Raw genomic sequence first — 13,679 nt, 5'->3', positions numbered from 1 at the left:
GGTTAGGGTTAGGGTTAGGGTTAGGGTTAGGGTTAGGGTTAGGGTTAGGGTTAGGGTTAGGGTTAGGGTTAGGGTTAGGGTTAGGGTTAGGGTTAGGGTTAGGGTTAGGGTTAGGGTTAGGGTTAGGGTTAGGGTTAGGGTTAGGGTTAGGGTTAGGGTTAGGGTTAGGGTTAGGGTTAGGGTTAGGGTTAGGGTTAGGGTTAGGGTTAGGGTTAGGGTTAGGGTTAGGGTTAGGGTTAGGGTTAGGGTTAGGGTTAGGGTTAGGGTTAGGGTTAGGGTTAGGGTTAGGGTTAGGGTTAGGGTTAGGGTTAGGGTTAGGGTTAGGGTTAGGGTTAGGGTTAGGGTTAGGGTTAGGGTTAGGGTTAGGGTTAGGGTTAGGGTTAGGGTTAGGGTTAGGGTTAGGGTTAGGGTTAGGGTTAGGGTTAGGGTTAGGGTTAGGGTTAGGGTTAGGGTTAGGGTTAGGGTTAGGGTTAGGGTTAGGGTTAGGGTTAGGGTTAGGGTTAGGGTTAGGGTTAGGGTTAGGGTTAGGGTTAGGGTTAGGGTTAGGGTTAGGGTTAGGGTTAGGGTTAGGGTTAGGGTTAGGGTTAGGGTTAGGGTTAGGGTTAGGGTTAGGGTTAGGGTTAGGGTTAGGGTTAGGGTTAGGGTTAGGGTTAGGGTTAGGGTTAGGGTTAGGGTTAGGGTTAGGGTTAGGGTTAGGGTTAGGGTTAGGGTTAGGGTTAGGGTTAGGGTTAGGGTTAGGGTTAGGGTTAGGGTTAGGGTTAGGGTTAGGGTTAGGGTTAGGGTTAGGGTTAGGGTTAGGGTTAGGGTTAGGGTTAGGGTTAGGGTTAGGGTTAGGGTTAGGGTTAGGGTTAGGGTTAGGGTTAGGGTTAGGGTTAGGGTTAGGGTTAGGGTTAGGGTTAGGGTTAGGGTTAGGGTTAGGGTTAGGGTTAGGGTTAGGGTTAGGGTTAGGGTTAGGGTTAGGGTTAGGGTTAGGGTTAGGGTTAGGGTTAGGGTTAGGGTTAGGGTTAGGGTTAGGGTTAGGGTTAGGGTTAGGGTTAGGGTTAGGGTTAGGGTTAGGGTTAGGGTTAGGGTTAGGGTTAGGGTTAGGGTTAGGGTTAGGGTTAGGGTTAGGGTTAGGGTTAGGGTTAGGGTTAGGGTTAGGGTTAGGGTTAGGGTTAGGGTTAGGGTTAGGGTTAGGGTTAGGGTTAGGGTTAGGGTTAGGGTTAGGGTTAGGGTTAGGGTTAGGGTTAGGGTTAGGGTTAGGGTTAGGGTTAGGGTTAGGGTTAGGGTTAGGGTTAGGGTTAGGGTTAGGGTTAGGGTTAGGGTTAGGGTTAGGGTTAGGGTTAGGGTTAGGGTTAGGGTTAGGGTTAGGGTTAGGGTTAGGGTTAGGGTTAGGGTTAGGGTTAGGGTTAGGGTTAGGGTTAGGGTTAGGGTTAGGGTTAGGGTTAGGGTTAGGGTTAGGGTTAGGGTTAGGGTTAGGGTTAGGGTTAGGGTTAGGGTTAGGGTTAGGGTTAGGGTTAGGGTTAGGGTTAGGGTTAGGGTTAGGGTTAGGGTTAGGGTTAGGGTTAGGGTTAGGGTTAGGGTTAGGGTTAGGGTTAGGGTTAGGGTTAGGGTTAGGGTTAGGGTTAGGGTTAGGGTTAGGGTTAGGGTTAGGGTTAGGGTTAGGGTTAGGGTTAGGGTTAGGGTTAGGGTTAGGGTTAGGGTTAGGGTTAGGGTTAGGGTTAGGGTTAGGGTTAGGGTTAGGGTTAGGGTTAGGGTTAGGGTTAGGGTTAGGGTTAGGGTTAGGGTTAGGGTTAGGGTTAGGGTTAGGGTTAGGGTTAGGGTTAGGGTTAGGGTTAGGGTTAGGGTTAGGGTTAGGGTTAGGGTTAGGGTTAGGGTTAGGGTTAGGGTTAGGGTTAGGGTTAGGGTTAGGGTTAGGGTTAGGGTTAGGGTTAGGGTTAGGGTTAGGGTTAGGGTTAGGGTTAGGGTTAGGGTTAGGGTTAGGGTTAGGGTTAGGGTTAGGGTTAGGGTTAGGGTTAGGGTTAGGGTTAGGGTTAGGGTTAGGGTTAGGGTTAGGGTTAGGGTTAGGGTTAGGGTTAGGGTTAGGGTTAGGGTTAGGGTTAGGGTTAGGGTTAGGGTTAGGGTTAGGGTTAGGGTTAGGGTTAGGGTTAGGGTTAGGGTTAGGGTTAGGGTTAGGGTTAGGGTTAGGGTTAGGGTTAGGGTTAGGGTTAGGGTTAGGGTTAGGGTTAGGGTTAGGGTTAGGGTTAGGGTTAGGGTTAGGGTTAGGGTTAGGGTTAGGGTTAGGGTTAGGGTTAGGGTTAGGGTTAGGGTTAGGGTTAGGGTTAGGGTTAGGGTTAGGGTTAGGGTTAGGGTTAGGGTTAGGGTTAGGGTTAGGGTTAGGGTTAGGGTTAGGGTTAGGGTTAGGGTTAGGGTTAGGGTTAGGGTTAGGGTTAGGGTTAGGGTTAGGGTTAGGGTTAGGGTTAGGGTTAGGGTTAGGGTTAGGGTTAGGGTTAGGGTTAGGGTTAGGGTTAGGGTTAGGGTTAGGGTTAGGGTTAGGGTTAGGGTTAGGGTTAGGGTTAGGGTTAGGGTTAGGGTTAGGGTTAGGGTTAGGGTTAGGGTTAGGGTTAGGGTTAGGGTTAGGGTTAGGGTTAGGGTTAGGGTTAGGGTTAGGGTTAGGGTTAGGGTTAGGGTTAGGGTTAGGGTTAGGGTTAGGGTTAGGGTTAGGGTTAGGGTTAGGGTTAGGGTTAGGGTTAGGGTTAGGGTTAGGGTTAGGGTTAGGGTTAGGGTTAGGGTTAGGGTTAGGGTTAGGGTTAGGGTTAGGGTTAGGGTTAGGGTTAGGGTTAGGGTTAGGGTTAGGGTTAGGGTTAGGGTTAGGGTTAGGGTTAGGGTTAGGGTTAGGGTTAGGGTTAGGGTTAGGGTTAGGGTTAGGGTTAGGGTTAGGGTTAGGGTTAGGGTTAGGGTTAGGGTTAGGGTTAGGGTTAGGGTTAGGGTTAGGGTTAGGGTTAGGGTTAGGGTTAGGGTTAGGGTTAGGGTTAGGGTTAGGGTTAGGGTTAGGGTTAGGGTTAGGGTTAGGGTTAGGGTTAGGGTTAGGGTTAGGGTTAGGGTTAGGGTTAGGGTTAGGGTTAGGGTTAGGGTTAGGGTTAGGGTTAGGGTTAGGGTTAGGGTTAGGGTTAGGGTTAGGGTTAGGGTTAGGGTTAGGGTTAGGGTTAGGGTTAGGGTTAGGGTTAGGGTTAGGGTTAGGGTTAGGGTTAGGGTTAGGGTTAGGGTTAGGGTTAGGGTTAGGGTTAGGGTTAGGGTTAGGGTTAGGGTTAGGGTTAGGGTTAGGGTTAGGGTTAGGGTTAGGGTTAGGGTTAGGGTTAGGGTTAGGGTTAGGGTTAGGGTTAGGGTTAGGGTTAGGGTTAGGGTTAGGGTTAGGGTTAGGGTTAGGGTTAGGGTTAGGGTTAGGGTTAGGGTTAGGGTTAGGGTTAGGGTTAGGGTTAGGGTTAGGGTTAGGGTTAGGGTTAGGGTTAGGGTTAGGGTTAGGGTTAGGGTTAGGGTTAGGGTTAGGGTTAGGGTTAGGGTTAGGGTTAGGGTTAGGGTTAGGGTTAGGGTTAGGGTTAGGGTTAGGGTTAGGGTTAGGGTTAGGGTTAGGGTTAGGGTTAGGGTTAGGGTTAGGGTTAGGGTTAGGGTTAGGGTTAGGGTTAGGGTTAGGGTTAGGGTTAGGGTTAGGGTTAGGGTTAGGGTTAGGGTTAGGGTTAGGGTTAGGGTTAGGGTTAGGGTTAGGGTTAGGGTTAGGGTTAGGGTTAGGGTTAGGGTTAGGGTTAGGGTTAGGGTTAGGGTTAGGGTTAGGGTTAGGGTTAGGGTTAGGGTTAGGGTTAGGGTTAGGGTTAGGGTTAGGGTTAGGGTTAGGGTTAGGGTTAGGGTTAGGGTTAGGGTTAGGGTTAGGGTTAGGGTTAGGGTTAGGGTTAGGGTTAGGGTTAGGGTTAGGGTTAGGGTTAGGGTTAGGGTTAGGGTTAGGGTTAGGGTTAGGGTTAGGGTTAGGGTTAGGGTTAGGGTTAGGGTTAGGGTTAGGGTTAGGGTTAGGGTTAGGGTTAGGGTTAGGGTTAGGGTTAGGGTTAGGGTTAGGGTTAGGGTTAGGGTTAGGGTTAGGGTTAGGGTTAGGGTTAGGGTTAGGGTTAGGGTTAGGGTTAGGGTTAGGGTTAGGGTTAGGGTTAGGGTTAGGGTTAGGGTTAGGGTTAGGGTTAGGGTTAGGGTTAGGGTTAGGGTTAGGGTTAGGGTTAGGGTTAGGGTTAGGGTTAGGGTTAGGGTTAGGGTTAGGGTTAGGGTTAGGGTTAGGGTTAGGGTTAGGGTTAGGGTTAGGGTTAGGGTTAGGGTTAGGGTTAGGGTTAGGGTTAGGGTTAGGGTTAGGGTTAGGGTTAGGGTTAGGGTTAGGGTTAGGGTTAGGGTTAGGGTTAGGGTTAGGGTTAGGGTTAGGGTTAGGGTTAGGGTTAGGGTTAGGGTTAGGGTTAGGGTTAGGGTTAGGGTTAGGGTTAGGGTTAGGGTTAGGGTTAGGGTTAGGGTTAGGGTTAGGGTTAGGGTTAGGGTTAGGGTTAGGGTTAGGGTTAGGGTTAGGGTTAGGGTTAGGGTTAGGGTTAGGGTTAGGGTTAGGGTTAGGGTTAGGGTTAGGGTTAGGGTTAGGGTTAGGGTTAGGGTTAGGGTTAGGGTTAGGGTTAGGGTTAGGGTTAGGGTTAGGGTTAGGGTTAGGGTTAGGGTTAGGGTTAGGGTTAGGGTTAGGGTTAGGGTTAGGGTTAGGGTTAGGGTTAGGGTTAGGGTTAGGGTTAGGGTTAGGGTTAGGGTTAGGGTTAGGGTTAGGGTTAGGGTTAGGGTTAGGGTTAGGGTTAGGGTTAGGGTTAGGGTTAGGGTTAGGGTTAGGGTTAGGGTTAGGGTTAGGGTTAGGGTTAGGGTTAGGGTTAGGGTTAGGGTTAGGGTTAGGGTTAGGGTTAGGGTTAGGGTTAGGGTTAGGGTTAGGGTTAGGGTTAGGGTTAGGGTTAGGGTTAGGGTTAGGGTTAGGGTTAGGGTTAGGGTTAGGGTTAGGGTTAGGGTTAGGGTTAGGGTTAGGGTTAGGGTTAGGGTTAGGGTTAGGGTTAGGGTTAGGGTTAGGGTTAGGGTTAGGGTTAGGGTTAGGGTTAGGGTTAGGGTTAGGGTTAGGGTTAGGGTTAGGGTTAGGGTTAGGGTTAGGGTTAGGGTTAGGGTTAGGGTTAGGGTTAGGGTTAGGGTTAGGGTTAGGGTTAGGGTTAGGGTTAGGGTTAGGGTTAGGGTTAGGGTTAGGGTTAGGGTTAGGGTTAGGGTTAGGGTTAGGGTTAGGGTTAGGGTTAGGGTTAGGGTTAGGGTTAGGGTTAGGGTTAGGGTTAGGGTTAGGGTTAGGGTTAGGGTTAGGGTTAGGGTTAGGGTTAGGGTTAGGGTTAGGGTTAGGGTTAGGGTTAGGGTTAGGGTTAGGGTTAGGGTTAGGGTTAGGGTTAGGGTTAGGGTTAGGGTTAGGGTTAGGGTTAGGGTTAGGGTTAGGGTTAGGGTTAGGGTTAGGGTTAGGGTTAGGGTTAGGGTTAGGGTTAGGGTTAGGGTTAGGGTTAGGGTTAGGGTTAGGGTTAGGGTTAGGGTTAGGGTTAGGGTTAGGGTTAGGGTTAGGGTTAGGGTTAGGGTTAGGGTTAGGGTTAGGGTTAGGGTTAGGGTTAGGGTTAGGGTTAGGGTTAGGGTTAGGGTTAGGGTTAGGGTTAGGGTTAGGGTTAGGGTTAGGGTTAGGGTTAGGGTTAGGGTTAGGGTTAGGGTTAGGGTTAGGGTTAGGGTTAGGGTTAGGGTTAGGGTTAGGGTTAGGGTTAGGGTTAGGGTTAGGGTTAGGGTTAGGGTTAGGGTTAGGGTTAGGGTTAGGGTTAGGGTTAGGGTTAGGGTTAGGGTTAGGGTTAGGGTTAGGGTTAGGGTTAGGGTTAGGGTTAGGGTTAGGGTTAGGGTTAGGGTTAGGGTTAGGGTTAGGGTTAGGGTTAGGGTTAGGGTTAGGGTTAGGGTTAGGGTTAGGGTTAGGGTTAGGGTTAGGGTTAGGGTTAGGGTTAGGGTTAGGGTTAGGGTTAGGGTTAGGGTTAGGGTTAGGGTTAGGGTTAGGGTTAGGGTTAGGGTTAGGGTTAGGGTTAGGGTTAGGGTTAGGGTTAGGGTTAGGGTTAGGGTTAGGGTTAGGGTTAGGGTTAGGGTTAGGGTTAGGGTTAGGGTTAGGGTTAGGGTTAGGGTTAGGGTTAGGGTTAGGGTTAGGGTTAGGGTTAGGGTTAGGGTTAGGGTTAGGGTTAGGGTTAGGGTTAGGGTTAGGGTTAGGGTTAGGGTTAGGGTTAGGGTTAGGGTTAGGGTTAGGGTTAGGGTTAGGGTTAGGGTTAGGGTTAGGGTTAGGGTTAGGGTTAGGGTTAGGGTTAGGGTTAGGGTTAGGGTTAGGGTTAGGGTTAGGGTTAGGGTTAGGGTTAGGGTTAGGGTTAGGGTTAGGGTTAGGGTTAGGGTTAGGGTTAGGGTTAGGGTTAGGGTTAGGGTTAGGGTTAGGGTTAGGGTTAGGGTTAGGGTTAGGGTTAGGGTTAGGGTTAGGGTTAGGGTTAGGGTTAGGGTTAGGGTTAGGGTTAGGGTTAGGGTTAGGGTTAGGGTTAGGGTTAGGGTTAGGGTTAGGGTTAGGGTTAGGGTTAGGGTTAGGGTTAGGGTTAGGGTTAGGGTTAGGGTTAGGGTTAGGGTTAGGGTTAGGGTTAGGGTTAGGGTTAGGGTTAGGGTTAGGGTTAGGGTTAGGGTTAGGGTTAGGGTTAGGGTTAGGGTTAGGGTTAGGGTTAGGGTTAGGGTTAGGGTTAGGGTTAGGGTTAGGGTTAGGGTTAGGGTTAGGGTTAGGGTTAGGGTTAGGGTTAGGGTTAGGGTTAGGGTTAGGGTTAGGGTTAGGGTTAGGGTTAGGGTTAGGGTTAGGGTTAGGGTTAGGGTTAGGGTTAGGGTTAGGGTTAGGGTTAGGGTTAGGGTTAGGGTTAGGGTTAGGGTTAGGGTTAGGGTTAGGGTTAGGGTTAGGGTTAGGGTTAGGGTTAGGGTTAGGGTTAGGGTTAGGGTTAGGGTTAGGGTTAGGGTTAGGGTTAGGGTTAGGGTTAGGGTTAGGGTTAGGGTTAGGGTTAGGGTTAGGGTTAGGGTTAGGGTTAGGGTTAGGGTTAGGGTTAGGGTTAGGGTTAGGGTTAGGGTTAGGGTTAGGGTTAGGGTTAGGGTTAGGGTTAGGGTTAGGGTTAGGGTTAGGGTTAGGGTTAGGGTTAGGGTTAGGGTTAGGGTTAGGGTTAGGGTTAGGGTTAGGGTTAGGGTTAGGGTTAGGGTTAGGGTTAGGGTTAGGGTTAGGGTTAGGGTTAGGGTTAGGGTTAGGGTTAGGGTTAGGGTTAGGGTTAGGGTTAGGGTTAGGGTTAGGGTTAGGGTTAGGGTTAGGGTTAGGGTTAGGGTTAGGGTTAGGGTTAGGGTTAGGGTTAGGGTTAGGGTTAGGGTTAGGGTTAGGGTTAGGGTTAGGGTTAGGGTTAGGGTTAGGGTTAGGGTTAGGGTTAGGGTTAGGGTTAGGGTTAGGGTTAGGGTTAGGGTTAGGGTTAGGGTTAGGGTTAGGGTTAGGGTTAGGGTTAGGGTTAGGGTTAGGGTTAGGGTTAGGGTTAGGGTTAGGGTTAGGGTTAGGGTTAGGGTTAGGGTTAGGGTTAGGGTTAGGGTTAGGGTTAGGGTTAGGGTTAGGGTTAGGGTTAGGGTTAGGGTTAGGGTTAGGGTTAGGGTTAGGGTTAGGGTTAGGGTTAGGGTTAGGGTTAGGGTTAGGGTTAGGGTTAGGGTTAGGGTTAGGGTTAGGGTTAGGGTTAGGGTTAGGGTTAGGGTTAGGGTTAGGGTTAGGGTTAGGGTTAGGGTTAGGGTTAGGGTTAGGGTTAGGGTTAGGGTTAGGGTTAGGGTTAGGGTTAGGGTTAGGGTTAGGGTTAGGGTTAGGGTTAGGGTTAGGGTTAGGGTTAGGGTTAGGGTTAGGGTTAGGGTTAGGGTTAGGGTTAGGGTTAGGGTTAGGGTTAGGGTTAGGGTTAGGGTTAGGGTTAGGGTTAGGGTTAGGGTTAGGGTTAGGGTTAGGGTTAGGGTTAGGGTTAGGGTTAGGGTTAGGGTTAGGGTTAGGGTTAGGGTTAGGGTTAGGGTTAGGGTTAGGGTTAGGGTTAGGGTTAGGGTTAGGGTTAGGGTTAGGGTTAGGGTTAGGGTTAGGGTTAGGGTTAGGGTTAGGGTTAGGGTTAGGGTTAGGGTTAGGGTTAGGGTTAGGGTTAGGGTTAGGGTTAGGGTTAGGGTTAGGGTTAGGGTTAGGGTTAGGGTTAGGGTTAGGGTTAGGGTTAGGGTTAGGGTTAGGGTTAGGGTTAGGGTTAGGGTTAGGGTTAGGGTTAGGGTTAGGGTTAGGGTTAGGGTTAGGGTTAGGGTTAGGGTTAGGGTTAGGGTTAGGGTTAGGGTTAGGGTTAGGGTTAGGGTTAGGGTTAGGGTTAGGGTTAGGGTTAGGGTTAGGGTTAGGGTTAGGGTTAGGGTTAGGGTTAGGGTTAGGGTTAGGGTTAGGGTTAGGGTTAGGGTTAGGGTTAGGGTTAGGGTTAGGGTTAGGGTTAGGGTTAGGGTTAGGGTTAGGGTTAGGGTTAGGGTTAGGGTTAGGGTTAGGGTTAGGGTTAGGGTTAGGGTTAGGGTTAGGGTTAGGGTTAGGGTTAGGGTTAGGGTTAGGGTTAGGGTTAGGGTTAGGGTTAGGGTTAGGGTTAGGGTTAGGGTTAGGGTTAGGGTTAGGGTTAGGGTTAGGGTTAGGGTTAGGGTTAGGGTTAGGGTTAGGGTTAGGGTTAGGGTTAGGGTTAGGGTTAGGGTTAGGGTTAGGGTTAGGGTTAGGGTTAGGGTTAGGGTTAGGGTTAGGGTTAGGGTTAGGGTTAGGGTTAGGGTTAGGGTTAGGGTTAGGGTTAGGGTTAGGGTTAGGGTTAGGGTTAGGGTTAGGGTTAGGGTTAGGGTTAGGGTTAGGGTTAGGGTTAGGGTTAGGGTTAGGGTTAGGGTTAGGGTTAGGGTTAGGGTTAGGGTTAGGGTTAGGGTTAGGGTTAGGGTTAGGGTTAGGGTTAGGGTTAGGGTTAGGGTTAGGGTTAGGGTTAGGGTTAGGGTTAGGGTTAGGGTTAGGGTTAGGGTTAGGGTTAGGGTTAGGGTTAGGGTTAGGGTTAGGGTTAGGGTTAGGGTTAGGGTTAGGGTTAGGGTTAGGGTTAGGGTTAGGGTTAGGGTTAGGGTTAGGGTTAGGGTTAGGGTTAGGGTTAGGGTTAGGGTTAGGGTTAGGGTTAGGGTTAGGGTTAGGGTTAGGGTTAGGGTTAGGGTTAGGGTTAGGGTTAGGGTTAGGGTTAGGGTTAGGGTTAGGGTTAGGGTTAGGGTTAGGGTTAGGGTTAGGGTTAGGGTTAGGGTTAGGGTTAGGGTTAGGGTTAGGGTTAGGGTTAGGGTTAGGGTTAGGGTTAGGGTTAGGGTTAGGGTTAGGGTTAGGGTTAGGGTTAGGGTTAGGGTTAGGGTTAGGGTTAGGGTTAGGGTTAGGGTTAGGGTTAGGGTTAGGGTTAGGGTTAGGGTTAGGGTTAGGGTTAGGGTTAGGGTTAGGGTTAGGGTTAGGGTTAGGGTTAGGGTTAGGGTTAGGGTTAGGGTTAGGGTTAGGGTTAGGGTTAGGGTTAGGGTTAGGGTTAGGGTTAGGGTTAGGGTTAGGGTTAGGGTTAGGGTTAGGGTTAGGGTTAGGGTTAGGGTTAGGGTTAGGGTTAGGGTTAGGGTTAGGGTTAGGGTTAGGGTTAGGGTTAGGGTTAGGGTTAGGGTTAGGGTTAGGGTTAGGGTTAGGGTTAGGGTTAGGGTTAGGGTTAGGGTTAGGGTTAGGGTTAGGGTTAGGGTTAGGGTTAGGGTTAGGGTTAGGGTTAGGGTTAGGGTTAGGGTTAGGGTTAGGGTTAGGGTTAGGGTTAGGGTTAGGGTTAGGGTTAGGGTTAGGGTTAGGGTTAGGGTTAGGGTTAGGGTTAGGGTTAGGGTTAGGGTTAGGGTTAGGGTTAGGGTTAGGGTTAGGGTTAGGGTTAGGGTTAGGGTTAGGGTTAGGGTTAGGGTTAGGGTTAGGGTTAGGGTTAGGGTTAGGGTTAGGGTTAGGGTTAGGGTTAGGGTTAGGGTTAGGGTTAGGGTTAGGGTTAGGGTTAGGGTTAGGGTTAGGGTTAGGGTTAGGGTTAGGGTTAGGGTTAGGGTTAGGGTTAGGGTTAGGGTTAGGGTTAGGGTTAGGGTTAGGGTTAGGGTTAGGGTTAGGGTTAGGGTTAGGGTTAGGGTTAGGGTTAGGGTTAGGGTTAGGGTTAGGGTTAGGGTTAGGGTTAGGGTTAGGGTTAGGGTTAGGGTTAGGGTTAGGGTTAGGGTTAGGGTTAGGGTTAGGGTTAGGGTTAGGGTTAGGGTTAGGGTTAGGGTTAGGGTTAGGGTTAGGGTTAGGGTTAGGGTTAGGGTTAGGGTTAGGGTTAGGGTTAGGGTTAGGGTTAGGGTTAGGGTTAGGGTTAGGGTTAGGGTTAGGGTTAGGGTTAGGGTTAGGGTTAGGGTTAGGGTTAGGGTTAGGGTTAGGGTTAGGGTTAGGGTTAGGGTTAGGGTTAGGGTTAGGGTTAGGGTTAGGGTTAGGGTTAGGGTTAGGGTTAGGGTTAGGGTTAGGGTTAGGGTTAGGGTTAGGGTTAGGGTTAGGGTTAGGGTTAGGGTTAGGGTTAGGGTTAGGGTTAGGGTTAGGGTTAGGGTTAGGGTTAGGGTTAGGGTTAGGGTTAGGGTTAGGGTTAGGGTTAGGGTTAGGGTTAGGGTTAGGGTTAGGGTTAGGGTTAGGGTTAGGGTTAGGGTTAGGGTTAGGGTTAGGGTTAGGGTTAGGGTTAGGGTTAGGGTTAGGGTTAGGGTTAGGGTTAGGGTTAGGGTTAGGGTTAGGGTTAGGGTTAGGGTTAGGGTTAGGGTTAGGGTTAGGGTTAGGGTTAGGGTTAGGGTTAGGGTTAGGGTTAGGGTTAGGGTTAGGGTTAGGGTTAGGGTTAGGGTTAGGGTTAGGGTTAGGGTTAGGGTTAGGGTTAGGGTTAGGGTTAGGGTTAGGGTTAGGGTTAGGGTTAGGGTTAGGGTTAGGGTTAGGGTTAGGGTTAGGGTTAGGGTTAGGGTTAGGGTTAGGGTTAGGGTTAGGGTTAGGGTTAGGGTTAGGGTTAGGGTTAGGGTTAGGGTTAGGGTTAGGGTTAGGGTTAGGGTTAGGGTTAGGGTTAGGGTTAGGGTTAGGGTTAGGGTTAGGGTTAGGGTTAGGGTTAGGGTTAGGGTTAGGGTTAGGGTTAGGGTTAGGGTTAGGGTTAGGGTTAGGGTTAGGGTTAGGGTTAGGGTTAGGGTTAGGGTTAGGGTTAGGGTTAGGGTTAGGGTTAGGGTTAGGGTTAGGGTTAGGGTTAGGGTTAGGGTTAGGGTTAGGGTTAGGGTTAGGGTTAGGGTTAGGGTTAGGGTTAGGGTTAGGGTTAGGGTTAGGGTTAGGGTTAGGGTTAGGGTTAGGGTTAGGGTTAGGGTTAGGGTTAGGGTTAGGGTTAGGGTTAGGGTTAGGGTTAGGGTTAGGGTTAGGGTTAGGGTTAGGGTTAGGGTTAGGGTTAGGGTTAGGGTTAGGGTTAGGGTTAGGGTTAGGGTTAGGGTTAGGGTTAGGGTTAGGGTTAGGGTTAGGGTTAGGGTTAGGGTTAGGGTTAGGGTTAGGGTTAGGGTTAGGGTTAGGGTTAGGGTTAGGGTTAGGGTTAGGGTTAGGGTTAGGGTTAGGGTTAGGGTTAGGGTTAGGGTTAGGGTTAGGGTTAGGGTTAGGGTTAGGGTTAGGGTTAGGGTTAGGGTTAGGGTTAGGGTTAGGGTTAGGGTTAGGGTTAGGGTTAGGGTTAGGGTTAGGGTTAGGGTTAGGGTTAGGGTTAGGGTTAGGGTTAGGGTTAGGGTTAGGGTTAGGGTTAGGGTTAGGGTTAGGGTTAGGGTTAGGGTTAGGGTTAGGGTTAGGGTTAGGGTTAGGGTTAGGGTTAGGGTTAGGGTTAGGGTTAGGGTTAGGGTTAGGGTTAGGGTTAGGGTTAGGGTTAGGGTTAGGGTTAGGGTTAGGGTTAGGGTTAGGGTTAGGGTTAGGGTTAGGGTTAGGGTTAGGGTTAGGGTTAGGGTTAGGGTTAGGGTTAGGGTTAGGGTTAGGGTTAGGGTTAGGGTTAGGGTTAGGGTTAGGGTTAGGGTTAGGGTTAGGGTTAGGGTTAGGGTTAGGGTTAGGGTTAGGGTTAGGGTTAGGGTTAGGGTTAGGGTTAGGGTTAGGGTTAGGGTTAGGGTTAGGGTTAGGGTTAGGGTTAGGGTTAGGGTTAGGGTTAGGGTTAGGGTTAGGGTTAGGGTTAGGGTTAGGGTTAGGGTTAGGGTTAGGGTTAGGGTTAGGGTTAGGGTTAGGGTTAGGGTTAGGGTTAGGGTTAGGGTTAGGGTTAGGGTTAGGGTTAGGGTTAGGGTTAGGGTTAGGGTTAGGGTTAGGGTTAGGGTTAGGGTTAGGGTTAGGGTTAGGGTTAGGGTTAGGGTTAGGGTTAGGGTTAGGGTTAGGGTTAGGGTTAGGGTTAGGGTTAGGGTTAGGGTTAGGGTTAGGGTTAGGGTTAGGGTTAGGGTTAGGGTTAGGGTTAGGGTTAGGGTTAGGGTTAGGGTTAGGGTTAGGGTTAGGGTTAGGGTTAGGGTTAGGGTTAGGGTTAGGGTTAGGGTTAGGGTTAGGGTTAGGGTTAGGGTTAGGGTTAGGGTTAGGGTTAGGGTTAGGGTTAGGGTTAGGGTTAGGGTTAGGGTTAGGGTTAGGGTTAGGGTTAGGGTTAGGGTTAGGGTTAGGGTTAGGGTTAGGGTTAGGGTTAGGGTTAGGGTTAGGGTTAGGGTTAGGGTTAGGGTTAGGGTTAGGGTTAGGGTTAGGGTTAGGGTTAGGGTTAGGGTTAGGGTTAGGGTTAGGGTTAGGGTTAGGGTTAGGGTTAGGGTTAGGGTTAGGGTTAGGGTTAGGGTTAGGGTTAGGGTTAGGGTTAGGGTTAGGGTTAGGGTTAGGGTTAGGGTTAGGGTTAGGGTTAGGGTTAGGGTTAGGGTTAGGGTTAGGGTTAGGGTTAGGGTTAGGGTTAGGGTTAGGGTTAGGGTTAGGGTTAGGGTTAGGGTTAGGGTTAGGGTTAGGGTTAGGGTTAGGGTTAGGGTTAGGGTTAGGGTTAGGGTTAGGGTTAGGGTTAGGGTTAGGGTTAGGGTTAGGGTTAGGGTTAGGGTTAGGGTTAGGGTTAGGGTTAGGGTTAGGGTTAGGGTTAGGGTTAGGGTTAGGGTTAGGGTTAGGGTTAGGGTTAGGGTTAGGGTTAGGGTTAGGGTTAGGGTTAGGGTTAGGGTTAGGGTTAGGGTTAGGGTTAGGGTTAGGGTTAGGGTTAGGGTTAGGGTTAGGGTTAGGGTTAGGGTTAGGGTTAGGGTTAGGGTTAGGGTTAGGGTTAGGGTTAGGGTTAGGGTTAGGGTTAGGGTTAGGGTTAGGGTTAGGGTTAGGGTTAGGGTTAGGGTTAGGGTTAGGGTTAGGGTTAGGGTTAGGGTTAGGGTTAGGGTTAGGGTTAGGGTTAGGGTTAGGGTTAGGGTTAGGGTTAGGGTTAGGGTTAGGGTTAGGGTTAGGGTTAGGGTTAGGGTTAGGGTTAGGGTTAGGGTTAGGGTTAGGGTTAGGGTTAGGGTTAGGGTTAGGGTTAGGGTTAGGGTTAGGGTTAGGGTTAGGGTTAGGGTTAGGGTTAGGGTTAGGGTTAGGGTTA

This window comes from Rattus norvegicus, chromosome 20, assembly GCF_021556685.1.
Source record: "Rattus norvegicus strain SHRSP/BbbUtx chromosome 20, alternate assembly SHRSP_T2T, whole genome shotgun sequence".
In the NCBI taxonomy this organism is placed as follows: domain Eukaryota; kingdom Metazoa; phylum Chordata; class Mammalia; order Rodentia; family Muridae; genus Rattus; species Rattus norvegicus.
This window is presented reverse-complemented; position numbering follows the sequence as displayed.